The sequence below is a fragment of the Astyanax mexicanus genome, unplaced genomic scaffold (genome assembly GCF_023375975.1).
Source record: "Astyanax mexicanus isolate ESR-SI-001 unplaced genomic scaffold, AstMex3_surface scaffold_41, whole genome shotgun sequence".
Taxonomy (NCBI): Eukaryota; Metazoa; Chordata; class Actinopteri; order Characiformes; family Acestrorhamphidae; genus Astyanax; species Astyanax mexicanus.
The window spans coordinates 1,157,501-1,182,892 of record NW_026040051.1 but is presented as its reverse complement, the minus strand read 5'-3'; the positions used below and the strand labels follow the sequence as shown (position 1 = coordinate 1,182,892).

At 39.9% G+C, this 25,392-nt stretch overlaps 1 non-coding gene across 1 annotated transcript in view; it reads left to right on the top strand.

Moving 5' to 3' along the window:
- The first annotated feature begins 10,911 nt into the window (after positions 1 to 10,911).
- LOC111189364 (interferon-induced protein 44) overlaps positions 10,912 to 25,392 on the top strand; it is a 17,340-nt gene continuing 2,859 nt past the window's right edge. Inside the window, exons 1-5 of the transcript XR_007433644.1 lie at positions 10,912 to 11,427; positions 12,098 to 12,128; positions 12,534 to 12,729; positions 19,024 to 19,149; positions 19,259 to 19,454. This is a non-coding gene — a transcript (interferon-induced protein 44). The remainder of the gene's footprint in view (positions 11,428 to 12,097; positions 12,129 to 12,533; positions 12,730 to 19,023; positions 19,150 to 19,258; positions 19,455 to 25,392) is intronic.

The window sequence follows — 25,392 nt, the reverse complement described above, 5'->3', positions numbered from 1 at the left end:
TATGTGTAACTGTGCCCAGATATGGATTGGTACTCTGTTCTGGGTCAATGCTGTAGTGCTGGATGCAGTCCTCCAGGTGGACACTGGTTTCCGGTTGAGAGTACGCTGTGCGCTATTGGCTGCCGCTTCTCAGTATAAGTGTGAATGGTTGTGTGTAAAACGTGTAAATTGTTAAGCTTCCTTGTGTTTCTAGACAGATGCTTTATAAGTGTAACTTAATTTATTAATTCTTTCTTTTTCCTTTTCTGTTCTTTTTTTTCTTGTTACCCACTGTTAGTGTCGCCCTTTTTCAAAGGTGCGATGGAGAACTGAGGTTTGACTGGAGTTTTTATGCTGAACTTGGTCAGTGCTGATTACCGCTGGGGATTCTGGGACATGGAGTTTTTTGGCCAAAATCCACCTTAACCCGCCATGCCCTCTGCTGGTTGGCAGAACACACCGCTTTCTCACAGAAATATACTCTGTTTTAAATTATTTTTATATTATAATTTTCTCTTAACTCTTAAAAACTCAATAAAAGTTTTGCTGCCATAGTAAGTTCACACTAATCACACTAAAGAGAACTATGCAATTTTATTTTATTTCATTACATTATTTTTTATTTCATTCATCTTTTTACATTTTTATTCTTGCTTTTCTAGAGCAAATAATTATATTATATAGCATAATAATATTTTAGTATTTATTTTAGTGTTGCATAGTGTCACGGGTCCAGCAAGGAAGGACGAGGGGAGCGAACGCACACGCAAGTAATAATTTATTCAACAAAAAACAAACAAACAAAACAGAAACTCTGAGTACAAACTGAAATCTGAACATACGATAAACGCAGCCGAGACCAAAAACCGACAAACTAGCACTGAAGACAAAGGAGTTTAAATACAGGCGGAAAAGGGAACAGGTAACACATGGGGACTGATTAATGAGGGGGGCGGAGCTACAAAGGAGACAAGAGGAGAGAACATGTGAATAAAAATGTACTGAAGAGAAACACTGGGAGACGAGAACACGAAGGAACGACAGAGCAGGGCGAGAGCATGACACATAGTATATAATAACATAGGACAGTACTGTATAGTATCAAACTGGGTTATATAGTACACAGCAGCATAAGTAAAGTATAGTATAAATATAGTATAGTATAATTCTGCTTAGCGTAACACTATAGAAACATAAAAATGTATCTAATAATAAAGCTTATAAAATTTACACTTAATCATCATTATATAGAGTTTATATAGAGATTATTTTCATATTATATAGAGGTATATATTAATACTTAATAATTTAGGTACTGAGAAAAAAAAGAAAGCTTCAAATGAAGTTTCAGTTTCATCCTTGTCAGAATTACATGTACTGTTAATTTATCACATCTGTTCACATCTGATGTAAAAGACTGAATTTAGACCGATTTTACATGCTGTGTGAACATAGCATAAAAACGCTGAAATCACACATTGGATCTCAATTAACTAAAGATAAAGTAATTATTTGAGAACTAAATTACATCACATGGAGTTTTGTATGACCTTCAAAGAACATCCCCATAACTGATCCACCACAAAACTGGCAGCATAACACTCCTCTAAACACCAACAATCAGCAGCATGATCTCCTCTAAACACCAACAATCAGCAGCATCATCTCCTCTAAACACCAACAAGCAGCAGCATGATCTCCTCTAAACACCAACAATCAGCAGCATGATCTCCTCTAAACACCAACAATCAGCAGCATTATCTCCTCTAAACACCAACAATCAGCAGCATGATCTCCCCTAAACACCAACAATCAGCAGCATGATCTCCTCTAAACACCAACAATCAGCAGCATGATCTCCTCTAAACACCAACAATCAGCAGCATGATCTCCCCTAAACACCAACAATCAGCAGCATGATCTCCTCTAAACACCAACAATCAGCAGCATGATCTCCCCTAAACACCAACAATCAGCAGCATGATCTCCTCTAAACACCAACAATCAGCAGCATGATCTCCCCTAAACACCAACAATCAGCAGCATGATCTCCTCTAAACACTAACAATCAGCAGCATGATCTCCTCTAAACACCAACAATCAGCAGCATGATCTCCTCTAAACACCAACAATCAGCAGCATGATCTCCCCTAAACACCAACAATCAGCAGCATGATCTCCTCTAAACACCAACAATCAGCAGCATGATCTCCTCTAAACACCAACAATCAGCAGCATGATCTCCTCTAAACACCAACAATCAGCAGCATGATCTCCTCTAAACACCAACAATCAGCAGCATGATCTCCTCTAAACACCAACAATCAGCAGCCAGGATCTCCTCTAAACACCAACAATCAGCAGCATGATCTCCTCTAAACACCAACAATCAGCAGCATCATCTCCTCTAAACACCAACAATCAGCAGCATGATCTCCTCTAAACACCAACAATCAGCAGCATGATCTCCTCTAAACACCAACAATCAGCAGCCAGGATCTCCTCTAAACACCAACAATCAGCAGCATGATCTCCTCTAAACACCAACAATCAGCAGCATGATCTCCCCTAAACACCAACAATCAGCAGCATGATCTCCTCTAAACACCAACAATCAGCAGCATGATCTCCTCTAAACACCAACAATCAGCAGCATGATCTCCTCTAAACACCAACAATCAGCAGCATGATCTCCTCTAAACACCAACAATCAGCAGCCAGGATCTCCTCTAAACACCAACAATCAGCAGCATGATCTCCTCTAAACACCAACAATCAGCAGCATCATCTCCTCTAAACACCAACAATCAGCAGCATGATCTCCTCTAAACACCAACAATCAGCAGCCAGGATCTCCTCTAAACACCAACAATCAGCAGCATGATCTCCTCTACACACCAACAATCAGCAGCATGATCTCCTCTAAACGCCAACAATCAGCAGCATGATCTCCTCTAAACACCAACAATCAGCAGCATCATCTCCTCTAAACACCAACAATCAGCAGCATGATCTCCTCTAAACACCAACAATCAGCAGCATGATCTCCTCTAAACACCAACAATCAGCAGCATGATCTCCTCTACACACCAACAATCAGCAGCATGACCTCCTCTAAACACCAACAATCAGCAGCATCATCTCCTCTAAACACCAACAATCAGCAGCATGATCTCCTCTAAACACCAACAATCAGCAGCATGATCTCCTCTACACACCAACAATCAGCAGCATGATCTCCTCTAAACACCAACAATCAGCAGCATGATCTCCTCTAAACACCAACAATCAGCAGCATGATCTCCTCTAAACACCAACAATCAGCAGCATCATCTCCTCTAAACACCAACAATCAGCAGCATGATCTCCTCTAAACACTAACAATCAGCAGCATGATCTCCTCTAAACACCAACAATCAGCAGCATCATCTCCTCTAAACGCCAACAATCAGCAGCATGATCTCCTCTAAACACCAACAATCAGCAGCATGATCTCCTCTAAACACCAACAATCAGCAGCATCATGTCCTCTAAACGCCAACAATCAGCAGCATGATCTCCTCTAAACACCAACAATCAGCAGCATGATCTCCTCTAAACACCAACAATCAGCAGCATGATCTCCTCTAAACACCAACAATCAGCAGCATGATCTCCTCTAAACACCAACAATCAGCAGCATGATCTCCTCTAAACACCAACAATCATTACATTACATTACATTACATTACATTTGGCAGACGCTTTTGTCCAAAGCGACTTACAATAGTGAAGTACAAAAGTAATAGCAATTAAGATAACCCATTTTTAGATAGGGCTTAAAGGAGGTCGAAGGGAAATAAAGGGATAGAGAAGTGAAGGAGGGGAAGAAGGAAATGGGGTTAGAAGTAGTTAGTGTGTTAGAGGTGTTAGGAGAGTAAGTGTTCTTTGAAGAGATCAGTCTTCAGGAGTTTATTAAAGATAGCGAGAGATTCTCCTGATCTGGTAGTGGAAGGTAGTTAGTTAGAGGTGTTAGGAGAGTAAGTGCTCTTTGAAGAGATCAGTCTTCAGGAGTTTATTAAAGATAGCGAGAGATTCTCCTGATCTGGTAGTAGAAGGTAGTTAGTTAGAGGTGTTAGGAGAGTAAGTGCTCTTTGAAGAGCTCTGTCTTCAGGAGTCTTTTAAAGATAGCGAGAGATTCTCCTGATCTGGTAGTGGATGGTAATTTGGAGTGGTTTTACTACGCAGGACGGGAGGCCAGTTAGCAGGGCATTGCAGTAGTCGTGGCGTGAGATGACGACTGCTTGTACCAGGAGTTGGGTGGCCTGTTGCGTCAGGAACGGTCTAATTTTCCTGATGTTATAAAGCGCGAAGCGGCAGGATCGAGCAACTGAGGCCACATGGTGCGTGAAGGAGAGCTGGTCATCAACAATCAGCAGCATGATCTCCTCTAAACCCCAACAATCAGCAGCATGATCTCCTCTAAACACCAACAATCAGCAGCATCATCTCCTCTAAACACCAACAATCAGCAGCATGATCTCCTCTAAACACCAACAATCAGCAGCGTGATCTCCTCTAAACACCAACAATCAGCAGCCAGGATCTCCTCTAAACACCAACAATCAGCAGCATGATCTCCTCTAAACACCAACAATCAGCAGCATGATCTCCTCTAAACACCAACAATCAGCAGCATGATCTCCTCTAAACACCAACAATCAGCAGCATCATCTCCTCTAAACACCAACAATCAGCAGCCAGGATCTCCTCTAAACACCAACAATCAGCAGCATGATCTCCTCTAAACACCAACAATCAGCAGCATCATCTCCTCTAAACACCAACAATCAGCAACATGATCTCCTCTAAACACCAACAATCAGCAGCATGATCTCCTCTAAACACCAACAATCAGCAGCATGATCTCCTCTATACACCAACAATCAGCAGCATCATCTCCTCTAAACACCAACAATCAGCAGCATCATCTCCTCTAAACACCAACAATCAGCAGCATGATCTCCTCTAAACACCAACAATCAGCAGCCAGGATCTCCTCTAAACACCAACAATCAGCAGCATGATCTCCTCTAAACACCAACAATCAGCAGCATGATCTCCTCTAAACACCAACAATCAGCAGCATCATCTCCTCTAAACACCAACAATCAGCAGCATGATCTCCTCTAAACACCAACAATCAGCAGCATGATCTCCTCTAAACACCAACAATCAGCAGCATGATCTCCTCTAAACACCAACAATCAGCAGCATCATCTCCTCTAAACACCAACAATCAGCAGCATCATCTCCTCTAAACACCAACAATCAGCAGCATCATCTCCTCTAAACACCAACAATCAGCAGCATGATCTCCTCTAAACACCAACAATCAGCAGCATGATCTCCTCTACACACCAACAATCAGCAGCATGATCTCCTCTACACACCAACAATCAGCAGCATCATCTCCTCTAAACACCAACAATCAGCAGCATCATCTCCTCTAAACACCAACAATCAGCAGCATGATCTCCTCTAAACACCAACAATCAGCAGCATGATCTCCTCTACACACCAACAATCAGCAGCATGATCTCCTCTACACACCAACAATCAGCAGCATGATCTCCTCTAAACACCAACAATCAGCAGCATCATCTCCTCTAAACACCAACAATCAGCAGCATCATCTCCTCTACACACCAACAATCAGCAGCTGTGAATTGAGAAGTTGGTTCCTCAGATGAGGATGGAATTAGTAAATGGTCGTTAACAGGAATTGTAGGATCCGCTGGTGGAAATAATGAAAAAAGGTTGAGTGTTTCTTCTCTCAGTGATCACATTGTACAGTGTTTGTATAAAATTATATTATAATATTAGATGATGAATTTTACAGTGTTTTTACAACAGAAATATGAATTTATCAATTAAAAAATTGTAAAATCATTTAAGTTAGAGTCTGATCTCTAAAGGCTTTAATCTGTTCTTTTAGTTTCACTTTCTTAAAAGTGTCTCTCCACGGAGAGCGAGAGAGAGAAAGAGAAAGAGAGAGAGAGAGACAGACAGACAGACAGACAGAGAGAAAGAGAGAACATCATTATATAAAGAGAGGAAGAGGAAGAGAATTCTGCTGTTAGCTGCGTATAGAGGTGAGTAATAATCTTCATTCATTATGAAATTAAAAATACATACAATACAGTGAAACAGTACAGTGTGTGTAACAGTATAGTAAATATAACAGTACAGTGTGTGTGTAACAGTATAGTAAATATAACAGTACAGTGTGTGTGTGTAACAGTATAGTAAATATAACAGTACAGTGTGTGTAACAGTATAGTAAATATAACAGTACAGTGTGTGTGACAGTATAGTAAATATAACAGTACAGTGTGTGTGTGTGTGTGTGTGTAACAGTATAGTAAATATAACAGTACAGTGTGTGTAACAGTATAGTAAATATAACAGTACAATGTGTGTAACAGTATAGTAAATATAACAGTACAGTGTGTGTGTGTGTGTGTAACAGTATAGTAAATATAACAGTACAGTGTGTGTAACAGTATAGTAAATATAACAGTACAGTGTGTGTGTGTGTGTGTAACAGTATAGTAAATATAACAGTACAGTGTGTGTAACAGTATAGTAAATATAACAGTACAGTGTGTGTGTAACAGTATAGTAAATATAACAGTACAGTGTGTGTAACAGTATAGTAAATATAACAGTACAGTGTGTGTGTGTAACAGTATAGTAAATATAACAGTACAGTGTGTGTAACAGTATAGTAAATATAACAGTACAGTGTGTGTGTGTGTGTGTAACAGTATAGTAAATATAACAGTACAGTGTGTGTAACAGTATAGTAAATATAACAGTACAGTGTGTGTAACAGTATAGTAAATATAACAGTACTGTATAGTGTAACAGTGTTTAGATGTGATGAAATTATGGTACTGCATTGACATATAATCTATAAATGTAAATAATAATAATAATAATAATAATAATAATAATAATAATAATAATAATTCAAGGTTCTGTGTTGTTTAACATATTAAGTAATATGTATACATTTGTGATGAGTATATGTTTTATATCGGTTATTGGAGGTAAAAAATATGTGGTGTTGACCTTGTGCTTTTGTAACTGCAGATAAGAGTTTCTGCTAACTAGAGATAATTTCTGAACACAGGCTGAGAGAAAGTTTATCTCCACCCAACCCCACACAAATCATTCAGTTTTGTTTCTAAACTTCTGTAAAAAATATATATATATATAGTATATAATATACAGAATACAGTAGTGTGTAACAGTGTAGTGTGTAACAGTAGTGTGTAACAGTAGTGTGAAACAGTAGTGTGTAACAGTATAGTGTGTAACAGTAGTGTGTAACAGTATAGTGTGTAACAGTAGTGTGTAACGGTATAGTGTGTAACAGTAGTGTGTAACAGTATAGTGTGTAACAGTAATGTGTGACAGTAGTGTGTAACAGTAGTGTGTAACAGTAGTGTGTAACAGTAGTGTGTGACAGTATAGTGTGTAACAGTAGTGTGTAACAGTAGTGTGTGACAGTAGTGTGTAACAGTATAGTGTGTAACAGTAGTGTGTAACAGTATAGTGTGTAACAGTAGTGTGTAACAGTATAGTGTGTAACAGTAGTGTGTAACAGTAGTGTGTAACAGTAGTGTGTGACAGTATAGTGTGTAACAGTAGTGTGTAACAGTAGTGTGTGACAGTAGTGTGTAACAGTATAGTGTGTAACAGTAGTGTGTAACAGTATAGTGTGTAACAGTAGTGTGTAACAGTATAGTGTGTAACAGTAGTGTGTAACAGTAGTGTATAACAGTATAGTGTGTAACAGTAGTGTGTGACAGTATAGTGTGTAACAGTAGTGTGTAACAGTAGTGTGTGACAGTAGTGTCTAACAGTATAGTGTGTAACAGTGTTGTGTGTAACAGTAGTGTGTAACAGTAGTGTGTGACAGTAGTGTGTAACAGTAGTGTGTGACAGTAGTGTCTAACAGTATAGTGTGTAACAGTATAGTGTGTAACAGTATAGTGTGTAACAGTGTTGTGTGTAACAGTAGTGTGTGACAGTAGTGTCTAACAGTATAGTGTGTAACAGTAGTGTGTAACAGTATAGTGTGTAACAGTAGTGTGTAACAGTAGTGTGTAACAGTAGTGTGTAACAGTATAGTGTGTAACAGTAGTGTGTAACAGTATAGTGTGTAACAGTATAGTGTGTAACAGTATAGTGTGTAACAGTATAGTGTGTAACAGTAGTGTGTAACAGTATAGTGTGTAACAGTGTTGTGTGTAACAGTATGTGCTGGAATGTTACTGCAGTGTTATGTAATATCTATAAATGTAGATATAAAATGAGATGTAATGAGATGATGTTACAGATTGAATAGTATTCATGAATATGAATTAAATATTAATGTAAATATACTGTATGATGTTATATATTTGTGGAGGTGATCACAGGAAACTCTGACAGGAAACAGATTAAACTCTTTCAGTTTCTCTGAATTCTCTCTCTCTCTCTCTCGTGAGAGGAAGGGCTCATTTCCTGTTCACACAGGAAGCTGCGCCCTGTAATAAAACTCTGTAAATATTGGTATTATGTTGTTCTTGTTGTTTATCCTTCAGTTTAAAGTGATTTGTTTAGTTTTAAAGAGCGATTTTAGATTATTTATTAATTACAGATGCAAATAATTTTTACTTCCTCTGTTAGCAGGAAACATTTAAAAGGCATAGAAGTATTATTTTACAAAATATTGAGGATAAATCAACCATATTAATAGTTAATCAGCTCTGTTATGGTGATTTTAGGATAATTTATCATTTTTAACAGAGTTTATAAAATTCTGTTTATAGTTCTGATCGGGATCGTTGTTCTGTTTAGGTTTAAACACCAAACCGACCCAAACCATCATGCTACCGCCACCTTGTTTTAAATATAAATTAAGTTTTTTATGCTGGAAGTGTTTTTATTGGTTTCACCCCCAAATCATCTTATTTGTTATTTTAATATAATCTGGAAATCCTAAACATCCATACTTTTTTTCCATTTACTGATCTGTTTTATTGCATCATTTCCTCACTAAATAAATGAAAAAAATGTTTTTGTCTGGTTTGATTTGGTTTTCTTTTACCTACTTTTAACATCCTCTTCAGAAGTATTAGAACAGTGTTTCCTTTATTTTTGGGTGTAAACTGAAAACACAGCAGTTGATGTCAAAAGCTTTGTGAGTGCTGCAAAGAAATCTGAACAAATCATTGCAGAACTTTAGTGCGTTCAGGTGGATTAGGTGATGCAGTTATTGCTAACAAAGAATTTGCAACAAAAAATAAATTGTATTTATGTTTATCTTTTCCAATACTTTTGCTCACAAGAAAAATGGGGGGGGGGGGGGGGGGTTAAAAAAACTGTGTATCAGATCCATAAGTGAAAATCTAGAATTTATCAAACAATCAAACAATGTCAAACAAACCAGATGCTTGTAGATGTAAAAAGTTACTTTGTGTTTATAAACACCACAAAAACAAAACTGTAAACCAGCCAAAAGATCCACCGAAATACCAAATACAAAGTAAAAAAAACAACTATGCAACTAACAGAGCTTTCTTCACAAAATCAAGGTGTAAAGAATGATATAGAATCAGGTGTTGCAGTTCAGGTGAAACTGGGCGAGTAATTATTCTCTGACTGGAAGTGGAAATGCCTGTGTTAGTGGAGTAAAAGAGTGGGGCATTCTGGGAAATGTGGTTAATGGAACCAGAGGCAGGTTGAAAACTTGGGCAGTGTGGCAGAAATAAAAGCTGAAATTTGTCCCAAATGTTTTCAGTCTACAGCAGAAATAAAGGGATGATTGGAGGAGAGTAAAACGTGATGTTTGGATACAGTCACTGGTTTATTAAATGTTATTAGATGTATTATCTTCTTTAATTATGTTATTTTTTCTGTTTTTATTCTTGTTCTCCTTCTTTGATCCGTCAGATCCGTGATGAGTGACTGGTTGTGGAATTACTCTGTGGGCTGGATTTGGCCTGAACCCGGTGAGATCCAGTCTATAGAAAGTGTCCCAGTGAAGGAATTTATTCAACTTCAGATAAAAGTGAAATACAGCTCTGGAAAAAATAAAAAAACACTTAAAAATGATGAGTTTCTTTGATTTTACCAAATTGTAAACCTCTGGAATATAATCAAGAGGAAGATGGATGATCACAAACCATCAAACCACCAAACTGAACTGCTTGAATTTTTACACCAGGAGTAAAGCGGCATAAAGTTATCCAAAAGCAGTGTGTAAGACTGGTGGAGGAGAACATGATGCCAAGATGCATAAAAAACTGTGATTATAAACCAGGATTATTCCACCAAATATTGATTATTTCTGAACTCTTAAAACTTTATGAATATGAACTTGTTTTCTTTGCATTATTTGAGGTCTGAAAGTTATGCATCTTTTTTTGTTATTTCAGTCATTTCTCATTTTCTGTAAATAAATGCTCTAAATAAGAATATTTTTATTTGTAATTTGGGAGAAATGTTGTCTGTAGTTTATAGAATAAAACAACAATGTTCATTTTACACAAACATAAACATATAAATAGCTAAATCAGAGAAACTGATTCAGAAACTGAAGTGATCTCTTCATTTTTTTCCAGAGCTGTATATGCTATCGATGCTTTTGTAAAAAAATATTTAAAAAATGTAATAGTGTGCTCATTGTAAATATATACAGATCAAGCATAACATTATGACCACCTCCTTGTTTCTAAACTCATTATTCATTATTGTTTCAACTCCACTGATTATAATTGTATAATAATTCCAGACTGTAGTTGTGTTTGTGTTTCTCTGTTTACTTTATTATTAATAAATATTAAGCGGTAAATTAATGCTTTGTTTTTCTCCTCCGTATTTTCACTCAGTTCTTTAATACTTAAAACCCACAGGATAGAAAACCACCACAGAGATACAGCTATTATTATTATTTTTATTATGATTATTATTATTTGGGTGGTTAATCTCAGCACTGCAGTGATTAGCACTGATGGGGGTGGTGTATGAGCTGCTAGCGTGTGTGTATCCTGTGGGTGGAGTCCTGTGGTCTATCTTGTGGGCGGAGTCATGTGGTCTATCCTGTGGGCGGAGTTCAGGGTGAAGGGAGTAGAAGTTGATATAACTAATTTTAACTTGTTTCAGTTTTTGCTGATCAGGATGTAGAAAGAGGAAAAAACGTGAAGCTCATTTGTGACGCAAACACAGGAAACGTCACGGCGACGTGGGCGAAGGACGGCTGTCAGCTGCGTGTGAAGGGGAAGCACATCTCAACCGCCAGGAACTCGACCTTCAGCCTGGAGATTAAAAACGTAGAGAAGGATGTAGGAAAATACAGCCTAACTTTAACCAACATCACCGGCAGCGTCTCCCATTCCGCCAACATCACCCTCGGTACCAACCGTCCCCAAACCACAGAAAACACTGATTATCATAATAATTCATACAGAAATACACTTAACATAACTACAGTTATTTAGTGGGAATCATATTGTAAAACAAGCTTTAATTTATTATTAATTAACTGCCAGTTCTCTAGTATTTTTTACTAGTAATTTGTACAGTATATATTTTATAGTTTTTTTAAGTAATTAAAAATAAAAGCGGTACATTAATGGTAAATAGTAATAATCTAATAATGTAATAATTGAATAATATAATAATCTAAGAATCTGATCATTTTATCATGTAACAATCAAATCATATGATAATCTGATAATCTAAAAATCTGTAAAACTGAAAAAATCTCTGATCACTGTTAAACTGTTAAACTGTAAGCCTGTAGTTGAGCTTTAGATGAAATTAGTCACAAATATAACATTATGTGGTTCATTTTTTTTAACCAACCATTAAAGCTCATCAAAACGATAAACAAAAACATTAATATTTGAGAATGTTGTTATTATAGTAAATTGAGACATTAAGTAAAAATTAAGTTATTGTTAAACATCATTTATTTTTGCGTATAAACCAAACCAAGGACTATCAAGGAACCTGTATTATGAAGAATTCCTCACATTTTTTTGTTTTTATTTAATCATTTAATTTGTTTCTATTTTAACAGCACTGAAGGAATGGAGGAACATACCAAAAGAGTAAGTTTATGTTCATAAATATATTTCATGCATTTAACTTGTAGGACCTTATTTATTGATCTAAAGGTGATCTGTTGTTATTTATCAGCAGATCTATAAATAAATAAAAAGCGTGACTGGGATGAGTTCTGGTACAGGGGGTCCAGACTGCTGATAATTTACTTAAGGATTAGGTTTGGTTGTGGTTTAATATTCTGATCATTGTAACTCATTTAGAATTTAATGTTGTTAGCAGGTGATGGTTTACCATTTAAGAACAAAAGCTGCACCTGTTATTGATGTTATCAGCTGGTGGAACAAGTTGTTTACTAAATAGTCATGAGACTGCTCTGTATTTCTGAGCAGGTATTAAGTCTAGAACGGATGATGGACGGTGATTGTTTTGCTGTTTTCTTTGTTTGTCAGGCCGAATGAAATGATAAAATCCCTGAAAAATCTGAAGATCTGTACTGATGAGGTCACAGAACTCCGCCTCCTCCTGCACGGTCCAGTTGGGGCAGGAAAATCCAGCATCATCAACACCATTAAAAGTATTTTTGAAAATCGTCCGTTTGTTAACGCTCCGGCAGCGACAGGTTCCTCCACCAGTTATACTCTGAATGTGAGTACACTTTACCATCATTAATCTGGTCTCTATACAGGGCTCGCAAGTTTTTTTGAAGTGAGAATGAGATTGGGGGGGGGGGGGGGGGGGTTGGGTAGTGGTGGGTTGAGCGCCGTTCTTCTTCTGTTTGAATCTGACAGTTCTTCGCGCCTGACACTCTGGCTGAAACTCAACCCTCTTTGACTAGGTCTGCCTAACAACAGAGCGTTCTATATTCTGATTGCCAAGCGTGAGAAATACCATGTGTGGCGTGTGAGTGTGTGAACTCGCTGAGGTGCATGTGTCACACGCTCAAAACGTGAGACTTGAGAACACTGTCTATATATGTATAATTTATTAATTTCCCCTCTAAAAGTATTACAACAGTGATCACTTTATTTCTGCTGTAGACAGAAAACATTTGGGTTTCTCAAAGCTTATTATTTGTCTCATTAGTCCATAATCAATCCGTAGGCATGATGGCAGATTCCAGCCTGGCCTTCCTGTTGTTCTTGTCAAGGGTGTTTTAATTTTTACTACTGAAAGCACTTCTTACGATGGTGTCCTTTTATGAATAAAAAAGAATGTAACTTTATGTTTTATAGAGATTTTTGTCAGAAGTTAATATAAATGTTAGATAACCCAAACTCCTCCAGTCTGATAGCAGAATAAGACATTAACCAGAAGTCGTTTCCATTGCTCTCATCACCGACCTCGCGGTTAAAGCCGACATCCAAAGAGCGAAAGCTCAGTGAATCTGTGTATATATTATAATAAGTATCCTGATATATAATGTCAAAGGCAGAAATTCTGCAAAATGACTGTTGGTGACCTAAAAATAGTATCATATTTTACTAAGAAGCCCATTAATAAATCCATTCCTCAATAAAGTATGCAAAACAGTACAGCAACAACGGATTTCATATAACAATGTTTCTTCTTTCTGAATTGTTCTATTACCTTTTATGACACACTGAAACAAAATATTGAAAGAAATATTAATAAATATTACTCCTAAGGGGCCTACTCAATTAATACTCTTTAAAAGTTATTCATGTTTCATAGTCATAACCTGTTTCTTTTGATCAGTTCAGTTAATTTCAGTCTTCTCCACATTTCCTCATTTACCCCTCTAAATAATAAATTACACCGCAAACTCTAACAGACCCTAACTCTAACCCTGAACTATTAAAATAAATTCATTTTTCAACATTCACAACTCAACTATTAAGATTAACTAATTTTACAACATTCTCTTTCTCTTTATACTTTTTTTGTCTTACTGTCTTACGGTCTTACTGTGATCTACAAATGAACAGAAGTCAGGTTAGATCAGTGTTTCTCAATCATGTTCCTGAATATTCTACTGCATATTCCCACTGTTCTGCATATTCTAGAGTTTTCTCTGCTTTAAAGGCACTTAATAAAGTAAGTGGTGGTATGATGTGTCTAATACACTGCTGATATACATAATGACTGATTTATGATCCATAGGGGGCTAAAGGTTTTTAACAGGTTAACTCAATAAAGTCCAGCAATCCTAAATGAATAAACACAGTTTAAAAATGAAAATTGGCTGATCAGGTACATCAGGGCAAGTTGAACATTCTAATATAGTTTTTTTCTCAAACCTTGATTATCTATGTAGTTAATTCCAAAGTTAAGCTAACTGCATCACAAGCTGCATTTTATTAAGCACACAGTGGGTTTATTCTGTGTTTTGAGTCACAGATGTGTATTTTTAACCAAACATCTCATCCCAGTTTACATGGTTAGCTCTGGTTCTGGTGAAGCCTCCGTACTTTTGTTATGAAGTCTTCTGTGAACAGTAGATTGTGATATCTGATCTCTGGAGGTTGTTGCTGATGTCATCAATAGTTGTTTTTTCCTTTACAGAACTCACAATATTTCTGTTTCATCAACTGCTGTAGTTTTCTTTGGTCTACCTGTTCTACCTGTTAGTACACCAGTGACGACTTTCTTTCTCTAAACATTCCAAATGGATGTTCTGGCTGTGGCCAATATTTTTGATTGCTGTGATTGATTTTCCATTTTCTCTCAGCTTCACAACTGATTGTTTTTCACTTATAGACTCACAGCTCTCTGGTTTTCATGTTACTGGTTAAAAGCTTAGTCAGCACAGATAAAACCTAAATCTGAAACTGAGAGTTTATTGTTTGAATAATTAATGTATCAGGACACACCTGGGCAACAAAACACACCTGACAATCACATGACATCCAATAGTTTTACTAAGAAGGAAAAATTCTCTTTCCAATTTGTCCTCTTGTTATAACCCCATCCCTTTAATAAAGTAGCCTTTGACATCAGTACTGACATCATACAATTTACACTGATTTATTTATATTACTGCTGCATGTTCAGCAATTATTCATATTAATTATTAATATATAATAAATTACTTAATATTTCTCCTATTTTTTATGAGCTTTAAAGAGGTAAAGCTTAAGTTTCAGTCCACCCTGTAAAATATCACAGTAATTAAAATCTTTTAGAAAATCTAAATGTAAACAGAAGAACCACATCATCAACAATTCAGTAGTTATCTAACTGCAGCTCTAGATCAACTATGTTTCCATCAAATGCGGGGTTTCACTAGAATTAGCTTTTGAAAAAGCTTTAGACAATAATTTATTATCATTTACAACCAAACTATTTTATTGTGGCTAAACCGTTTAGATGTGTTTATGTACTCGATATTTCTATTTTATTGCATTTAGCTGATGACTGTAAGGTCCTGGCCCTGTTTCCTGTCTGTCCTCGTGCCTGTGTTTTTCCACTCACCTGTGTTCTTCTGTAACTCCGCCCCTTCGTCCCAGGTGTTTCATGTTTCCTGTGTGTGTGCACCTCTATTTAAGGTCCGTGTTTCATTTCCCCGGTGTCGATCCTTGTACGTTTTACGTCTGTTAGTGTTCCATGTGTTCCCCAGTTTCCTCAGCCTTGTTTTCATTATATTCCATGTTTATTTTGTATTTTTGTTAATAAATCCCCTGTTGTTTGCATCTGCGTCCGCCTCCTCGTCCTCCCTGCACCCACCCTGACAGAAGGATCGACCCCAAAAATGGACGCAGCAAACCGCTGGACCGGCTCCAGGTTGGCGATCCGCCATGCACCATGCGGGACCCCGGCGTTGGAATCCCCGAGGCCTAAAGGACGCCGCAGGCCTCGGGGTAGACGTTCTAAGGGGTCCCGCCAGCATGAAGAGGATCCCTTTACGGGGGAGGATTTGCTTGGGGGGGCGCTAAGGGCTGATGCGTTGAGCCTCGGGTCTCATCCCGTGTGTGGCAGTAGCCATGAGTACCCGAGGCAAGTGGCGCGCAGCCCGTGGGACTACCTGGGATGTGCGCCCAGTAGCTCCGAGGAGGAGGAGGAGCTCTACCCCGCACCAGCCCGTACTCCATTGCCGTTTCCCCCAGGGGCTGTACTCTACCCACGCTCGGTGACTTTCGCGGCCAAGATGCCGCGCTCCGTGAAGCTAGCGGATGGGACGCCACGCTCTGTGACTCCCGTGGCTAATCCGCGCTCCGAGAATCCCGCGGCCGTGACGCCGCGCTCCGAGAATCCCGCGACCGAGACGCCACGCTCCGTGAAGCCAGCGGATGGGACGCCACGCTCTGTGACTCCCGTGGCTCATCCGCGCTCCAAGAAGCACGCGGCTGAGGCTCCACGCCCCGTGACTCCCGTGGCTCAGCCGCTCCCCGAGACTTCAGCGGCGGCCGCGCCGCTCCCCGAGACTACAGCGGCAGCGGCAGCGCCGCTCTCTGAAGCTCCAGCTAAGCTAGCTAGCCTGCTGGCTTCACCGCGCTCCAAGAAGCACGCGGCTGAGGTTCCACGCCCCGTGACTCCCGTGGCTCAGCCGCTCCCCGAGACTTCAGCGGTGGCCGCGCCGCTCCCCGAGACAGCGGCGGCGGCAGCGCCGCTCTCTGAAGCTCCAGCTAAGCTAGCTAGCCTGCTAGCTCGATCGGCTTCCAGCTCTCCAGCCCGGCCGACTTCCAGCACTCCAGCGCGGCCGGTTTCCAGCTCTCCAGCCCGGCCGACTTCCAACACTCCAGCTCGGCAGGCTTCCAGCTCACCAGCCCGGCCGGCTTCCAGATCCTCGACTCCGGCTCCGGAAGCAAGCTCTGGTCCGGTGTTTACAACCACGCCCACTGCTGAATCTGCGGCTCCAGTCCGGGTCTTGGCGGCAGCCGCACTCTCAGCTCCGGCTGAAGCGGCTTCTTCGCCAGCGGTGCCAGCCGCCTCCAAGCCCGCGGTGGCAGCAGCCTCCACGTCAGCGGTGCCTGCCGCGCTCACGCCAGCAGGACCCACCGCTTCTGTTTCAGCGCTGCCCGCGGCTCCGGCCGCCTCTGTTTCAGCAGTGCCCGCGGCTCCGGCCGCCTCTGACCCAGTTCCCGCGGCCCCGGCCGCCTCTGACTCTGTGCCCGCGGCTCCGGCCGCCTCTGACTCTGTACCCGCGGTGCCTGCCGCGCTCACGCCAGCAGGACCCACCGCCTCTGTTTCAGCGCTGCCCGCGGCTCCGGCCGCCTCTGACTCTGTGCCCGCGGCTCCGGCCGCCTCTGACCCTGTGCCCGCGGCTCCGGCCGCCTCTGACCCTGTGCCCGCGGCTCCGGCCGCCTCTGACCCTGTGCCCGCGGCTCCGGCCGCCTCTGACCCTGTGCCCGCGGCTCCGGCCGCCTCTGACCCTGTGCCCGCGGCTCCGGCCGCCTCTGACCCTGTGCCCACTCCCAGAACTTTGTATGCCCCCCAGCCTATCCCCAGGCCTGCTCCCAGGTCACGGGCTCCTAGGCCCGCCCCAAGGCCCCCGGACCTCTGCCCAAGAACTGTGCCCAGGCTGGCCCCTCTAACTACCCCACAGACTTTAGCCAGTCCTGGGCATCCCCAAGTTTTGTTTGTTCCCATGTCTCTCCCTGTCCTGGTCCCATTGTCTGTGTTTGTTCCCATTCCTATCCCCGGTGGTTTTTCTGTTCCCATCCCTGTCACCGTATTTGTGTCAGTCCCAGTAAGTATATTTGTCCCGGTTCCATCGCCCTGTCTTGTCCAGACCCAGTTTGTCCAGCCCAAGTCCTCTGTCAAGTCTAAGCCCCTAGCCCAGTCTATGTTCTCCTCCACAGTCCAGTCTCTGTCCCAGTCTAACGTCCAGCCCCCTGTCAAGTCTCAGCCCCGTGTCCAGTCTCAGCCCTGTGTTCTGTTCCCTGTCCAGTCTCAGTCCCCAGTCCAGTCGTTTGTTCAGTCTGAACCCCCTGTCCAGTCCCAGTCTCCGTTCCCTGTCCAGTCTCCGTCTCCTGTTCGGTCCCCTGTCCAGTCCTTGCCCCATGTTCAGTCTGTGTCCAGTGTCATGCCCCAGTCTCCTGCCCTGTCCAGTGTCCAGTCCCCAGTACGGCCTTATGTCCAGTCTCCGTCTCCCTTTGTGTCCCCTGTCCAGTCCCTGTTCCAGTGTCCGTCCCTGTCTCCTGTCCAGTTCCCTGTCCGGTCTCCGTCCTAGTTCTGTCTTGTCTTGTTCTTTGTTTTCCGCCCTCTCCTGACCTGCTCCTGGGGTTTCGTTTTTCGCGCCCCGGGAGTTGCGCGTTAAGGGGGGGGTTATGTAAGGTCCTGGCCCTGTTTCCTGTCTGTCCTCGTGCCTGTGTTTTTCCACTCACCTGTGTTCTTCTGTAACTCCGCCCCTTCGTCCCAGGTGTTTCATGTTTCCTGTGTGTGTGCACCTCTATTTAAGGTCCGTGTTTCATTTCCCCGGTGTCGATCCTTGTACGTTTTACGTCTGTTAGTGGTCCATGTGTTCCCCAGTTTCCTCAGCCTTGTTTTCATTATATTCCATGTTTATTTTGTATTTTTGTTAATAAATCCCCTGTTGTTTGCATCTGCGTCCGCCTCCTCGTCCTCCCTGCACCCACCCTGACAATGACTCCTTTAGTAATAACCTGTTATATAGACTATAGGACATTTGCATTGTTCCTGCAAAAATTAAATATTATTTAAATTAAACCTAAATCGAGCCTCTTTTCTGTCCCTGCTGATACCAGAAACTCCACCTCCCATAATGCACCTCTCCCTGTCACATGACTACTGATAATCATGTGCACCTGTTTTGACCCAATAGCCTCTGTGTAAATAACCCTTTTCCTCAGCTTTACAAAGTATTGCCAATTCATCCTGTCACTGTGTACAAAAGAGACTTCATAACTGTTTTCTATGCTCGTGGTTTACCCTCTCCAGGTCTGCCTTGTTAGCTGTCTTGTTATTAATGCAGTGGTTTAGCCCTGTGTTATTATTATTATTATTATTGTTTGTTTACAGTACAAGAAATACAGTGTGGGACGTTTTGCCATCTATGATGTGAAAGGTCTGGAACGTACTTCAGGAGGGGTTAATCCTGATGACATCATCAATGCTTTAAAAGGCCACATAAAAAATGGCTACAAAGTAAGTACAATCAAACAACAGTAATTTAATTATAATAATTTATTATATATTAATAATATATATATATATTTTTTAATAACTAATGATGAATATCGTCTATTCCCTTAAGTTTGGTGATGATCCAATAAATACAGATGATGAATTTTACAACATCAGTCCCGGCCTGAACGATAAGATCCACTGTTTGATCAGCGTCATCCCGGCAAGCAACCCCTCTGGTCGGGGACCCGACGGCAAAGAGGCCTTTATAGATGAGGAGATGGTGTAAAAGCTGAAGAACATCAGAGAAAACGCTAGTAAACTGGGTGAGTTCACCACCCTGATAACACACTGCTCTATAAACACACTGCTCTATAAACACACTGCTCTATAAACACACTGATCTATAAACACACTGCTCTATAAACACACTGCTCTATAAACACACTGCTCTATAAACACACTGCTCTATAAACACACTGATCTATAAACACACTGCTCTATAAACACACTACTCTATAAACACTCAGCTCTGTAAACACTCAGCTCTATAAACACCCTGCTTTATAAACACTCACCGCTATAAACACACTGCTCTATAAACACTCAGCACTATAAACACACTGCTCTATAAACACACTGCTCTATAAACACTCAGCGCTATAAACACACTGCTCTATAAACACACTGATCTATAAACACACTGCTCTATAAACACACTGATCTATAAACACACTGCTCTATAAACACACTGATCTATAAATACACTGCTCTATAAACACTCAGCTCTGTAAACACTCAGCTCTATAAACACACTGCTTTATAAACACTCACCGCTATAAACACACTGCTCTATAAACACACTGCTCTATAAACACACTGCTCTATAAACACACTGATCTATAAACACACTGCTCTATAAACACACTGATCTATAAATACACTGCTCTATAAACACTCAGCTCTGTAAACACTCAGCTCTATAAACACACTGCTTTATAAACACTCACCGCTATAAACACACTGCTCTATAAACACACTGATCTATAAACACACTGCTCTATAAACACACTGATCTATAAATACACTGCTCTATAAACACTCAGCTCTGTAAACACTCAGCTCTATAAACACACTGCTTTATAAACACTCACTGCTCTATAAACACTCAGCGCTATAAACACACTGCTCTATAAACATACTGATCTATAAACACACTGCTCTATAAACACACTGATCTATAAACACACTGCTCTATAAACACACTGATCTATAAACACACTGCTCTATAAACACACTGATCTATAAACACACTGCTCTATAAACACACTGATCTATAAACACACTGCTTTATAAACACTCACCGCTATAAACACACTGCTCTATAAACACACTGCTTTATAAACACTCACCGCTATAAACACACTGATCTATAAACACACTGCTCTATAAACACACTGATCTATAAACACACTGCTCTATAAACACTCAGCGCTATAAACACACTGCTCTATAAACACACTGCTCTATAAACACTCAGCGCTATAAACACACTGCTCTATAAACACATTGCTCTATAAACACTCAGCGCTATAAACACACTGCTCTATAAACACACTGCTCTATAAACACAATGATCTATAAACACACTGCTCTATAAACACTCAGCGCTATAAACACACTGCTCTATAAACACACTTCTCTATAAACACACTGATCTATAAACACACTGCTCTATAAACACTCAGCGCTATAAACACACTGCTCTATAAACACACTGATCTATAAACACACTGCTCTATAAACACACTGCTCTATAAACACACTGATCTAGAAACACACTGCTCTATAAACACACTGATCTAGAAACACACTGATCTAGAAACACACTGATCTATAAACACACTGCTCTATAAACACACTGATCTATAAACACACTGCTCTATAAACACACTGATCTATAAACACACTGCTTTATAAACACTCACCGCTATAAACACACTGCTCTATAAACACACTGCTCTATAAACAATCAGCGCTATAAACACACTGCTCTATAAACACACTGCTCTATAAACACTCAGCGCTATAAACACACTGCTCTATAAACACACTGATCTACAAACACACTGCTCTATAAACACACTGATCTATAAACACACTGCTCTATAAACACACTGCTCTATAAATACACTGCTCTATAAAAACTCAGCTCTGTAAACACTCAGCTCTATAAACACACTGCTTTATAAACACTCACCGCTATAAACACACTGCTCTATAAACACACTGCTCTATAAACACTCAGTGCTATAAACACACTGCTCTATAAACACTCAGCGCTATAAACACACTGATCTATAAACACACTGCTCTATAAACACACCGATCTATAAACACACTGCTCTATAAACACACTGCTCTATAAACACACTGCTTTATAAACACACTGCTCTATAAACACTCAGCTCTGTAAACACTCAGCTCTATAAACACACTGCTCTATAAACACTCACCGCTATAAACACACTGCTCTATAAACACACTGCTCTATAAACACTCAGCACTATAAACACACTGCTCTATAAACACACTGATCTATAAACACACTGCTCTATAAACACACTGATCTATAAACACTCAGCTCTGTAAACACACTGCTCTATAAACACACTGCTCTATAAACACACTGATCTATAAACACACTGGTCTATAAACACTCAGTGCTATAAACACACTGCTCTATAAACACATTGCTCTATAAACACTCAGCGCTATAAACACTCAGCTCTGTAAACACACTGCTCTATAAACACACTGCTCTATAAACACACTGACCTATAAACACACTGATCTATAAACACACTGCTCTATAAACACTCAGCTCTGTAAACTCACTGCTCTATAAAAACACTGCTCTATAAACACACTGCTCTATAAACACACTGATCTATAAACACACTGCTCTATAAACACACTGATCTATAAACACACTGCTCTATAAACACTCAGCGCTATAAACACACTGCTCTATAAACACACTGCTCTATAAACACAATGATCTATAAACACACTGCTCTATAAACACTCAGCGCTATAAACACACTGCTCTATAAACACATTGCTCTATAAACACTCAGCGCTATAAACACACTGCTCTATAAACACACTGCTCTATAAACACAATGATCTATAAACACACTGCTCTATAAACACTCAGCGCTATAAACACACTGCTCTATAAACACACTTCTCTATAAACACACTGATCTATAAACACACTGCTCTATAAACACTCAGCGCTATAAACACACTGCTCTATAAACACACTGATCTATAAACACACTGCTCTATAAACACACTGCTCTATAAACACACTGATCTAGAAACACACTGCTCTATAAACACACTGATCTAGAAACACACTGATCTAGAAACACACTGATCTAGAAACACACTGCTCTATAAACACACTGATCTATAAACACACTGCTCTATAAACACACTGATCTATAAACACCTAGCTCTGTAAACACACTGCTCTATAAACACACTGCTCTATAAACACACTGCTCTATAAACACACTGACCTATAAATACACTGCTCTATAAACACACTGATCTATAAACACTCAGCTCTGTAAACACACTGCTCTATAAACACACTGCTTTATAAACACTCACCGCTATAAACACACTGCTCTATAAACACACTGCTCTATAAACACTCAGCGCTATAAACACACTGCTCTGTAAACACACTGCTCTATAAACACACTGATCTATAAACACTCAGCTCTGTAAACACACTGCTCTATAAACACACTGCTCTATAAACACACTGACCTATAAACACACTGATCTATAAACACACTGCTCTATAAACACTCAGCACTATAAACACACTGCTCTATAAACAAACTGCTCTATAAACAGTCAGCGCTATAAACACTCAGCTCTGTAAACACACTGCTCTATAAACACACTGCTCTATAAACACACTGCTCTATAAACACTCAGCGCTATAAACACTCAGCTCTGTAAACACACTGCTCTATAAACACACTGCTCTGTAAACACACTGATCTATAAAAACACTGATCTATAAACACACTGATCTATAAAAACACTGCTCTATAAACACACTGCTTTATAAACACTCACCGCTATAAACACACTGCTCTATAAACACACTGCTCTATAAACACTCAGCGCTATAAACACACTGCTCTATAAACACACTTCTCTATAAACACACTGATCTATAAACACACTGCTCTATAAACACTCAGCGCTATAAACACACTGCTCTATAAACACACTGATCTATAAACACACTGCTCTATAAACACACTGCTCTATAAACACACTGATCTAGAAACACACTGCTCTATAAACACACTGCTCTATAAACACATTGACCTATAAATACACTGCTCTAGACACACTCAGCTCTGTAAACACTCAGCTCTATAAACACACTGCTCTATAAACACTCAGCGCTATAAACACACTGCTCTGTAAACACACTGCTCTATAAACACACTGATCTATAAACACTCAGCTCTGTAAACACACTGCTCTATAAACACACTGACCTATAAACACACTGATCTATAAACACACTGATCTATAAACACACTGCTCTATAAACACTCAGCTCTGTAAACACACTGCTCTATAAACACACTGATCTTTAAACACACTGCTCTATAAACACACTGATCTATAAAAGCACTGCTCTATAAACACACTGCTCTATAAACACACTGCTCTATAAACACACTGACCTATAAACACACTGATCTATAAACACACTGCTCTATAAACACTCAGCACTATAAACACACTGCTCTATAAACACACTGCTCTATAAACAGTCAGCGCTATAAACACTCAGCTCTGTAAACACACTGCTCTATAAACACACTGCTCTATAAACACTCAGCGCTATAAACACTCAGCTCTGTAAACACACTGCTCTTTAAACACACTGCTCTATAAACACACTGACCTATAAACACACTGATCTATAAACACACTGCTCTATAAACACTCAGCTCTGTAAACTCACTGCTCTATAAAAACACTGCTCTATAAACACACTGCTCTATAAACACACTGATCTATAAAAACACTGATCTATAAACACACTGATCTATAAAAACACTGCTCTATAAACACACTGATCTATAAACACACTGCTCTATAAACACTCAGCGCTATAAACACACTGCTCTATAAACACACTGCTCTATAAACACAATGATCTATAAACACACTGCTCTATAAACACTCAGCGCTATAAACACACTGCTCTATAAACACACTGCTCTATAAACACTCAGCGCTATAAACACACTGCTCTATAAACACACTGCTCTATAAACACAATGATCTATAAACACACTGCTCTATAAACACTCAGCGCTATAAACACACTGCTCTATAAACACACTGATCTATAAACACTGCTCTATAAACACACTGCTTTATAAACACTCACCGCTATAAACACACTGCTCTATAAACACACTGCTCTATAAACACTCAGCGCTATAAACACACTGCTCTATAAACACACTGCTCTATAAACACTCAGCGCTATAAACACACTGCTCTATAAACACACTTCTCTATAAACACACTGATCTATAAACACACTGCTCTATAAACACTCAGCGCTATAAACACACTGCTCTATAAACACACTGATCTATAAACACACTGCTCTATAAACACACTGCTCTATAAACACACTGATCTAGAAACACACTGCTCTATAAACACACTGATCTAGAAACACACTGATCTATAAACACACTGCTCTATAAACACACTGCTCTATAAACACACTGCTCTGTAAACACATTGACCTATAAATACACTGCTCTAGACACACTCAGCTCTGTAAACACTCAGCTCTATAAACACACTGCTCTATAAACACTCAGCGCTATAAACACACTGCTCTGTAAACACACTGCTCTATAAACACACTGATCTATAAACACTCAGCTCTGTAAACACACTGCTCTATAAACACACTGCTCTATAAACACACTGACCTATAAACACACTGATCTATAAACACACTGCTCTATAAACACTCAGCTCTGTAAACACACTGCTCTATAAACACACTGATCTTTAAACACACTGCTCTATAAACACACTGATCTATAAAAGCACTGCTCTATAAACACACTGCTCTATAAACACACTGCTCTATAAACACACTGACCTATAAACACACTGATCTAT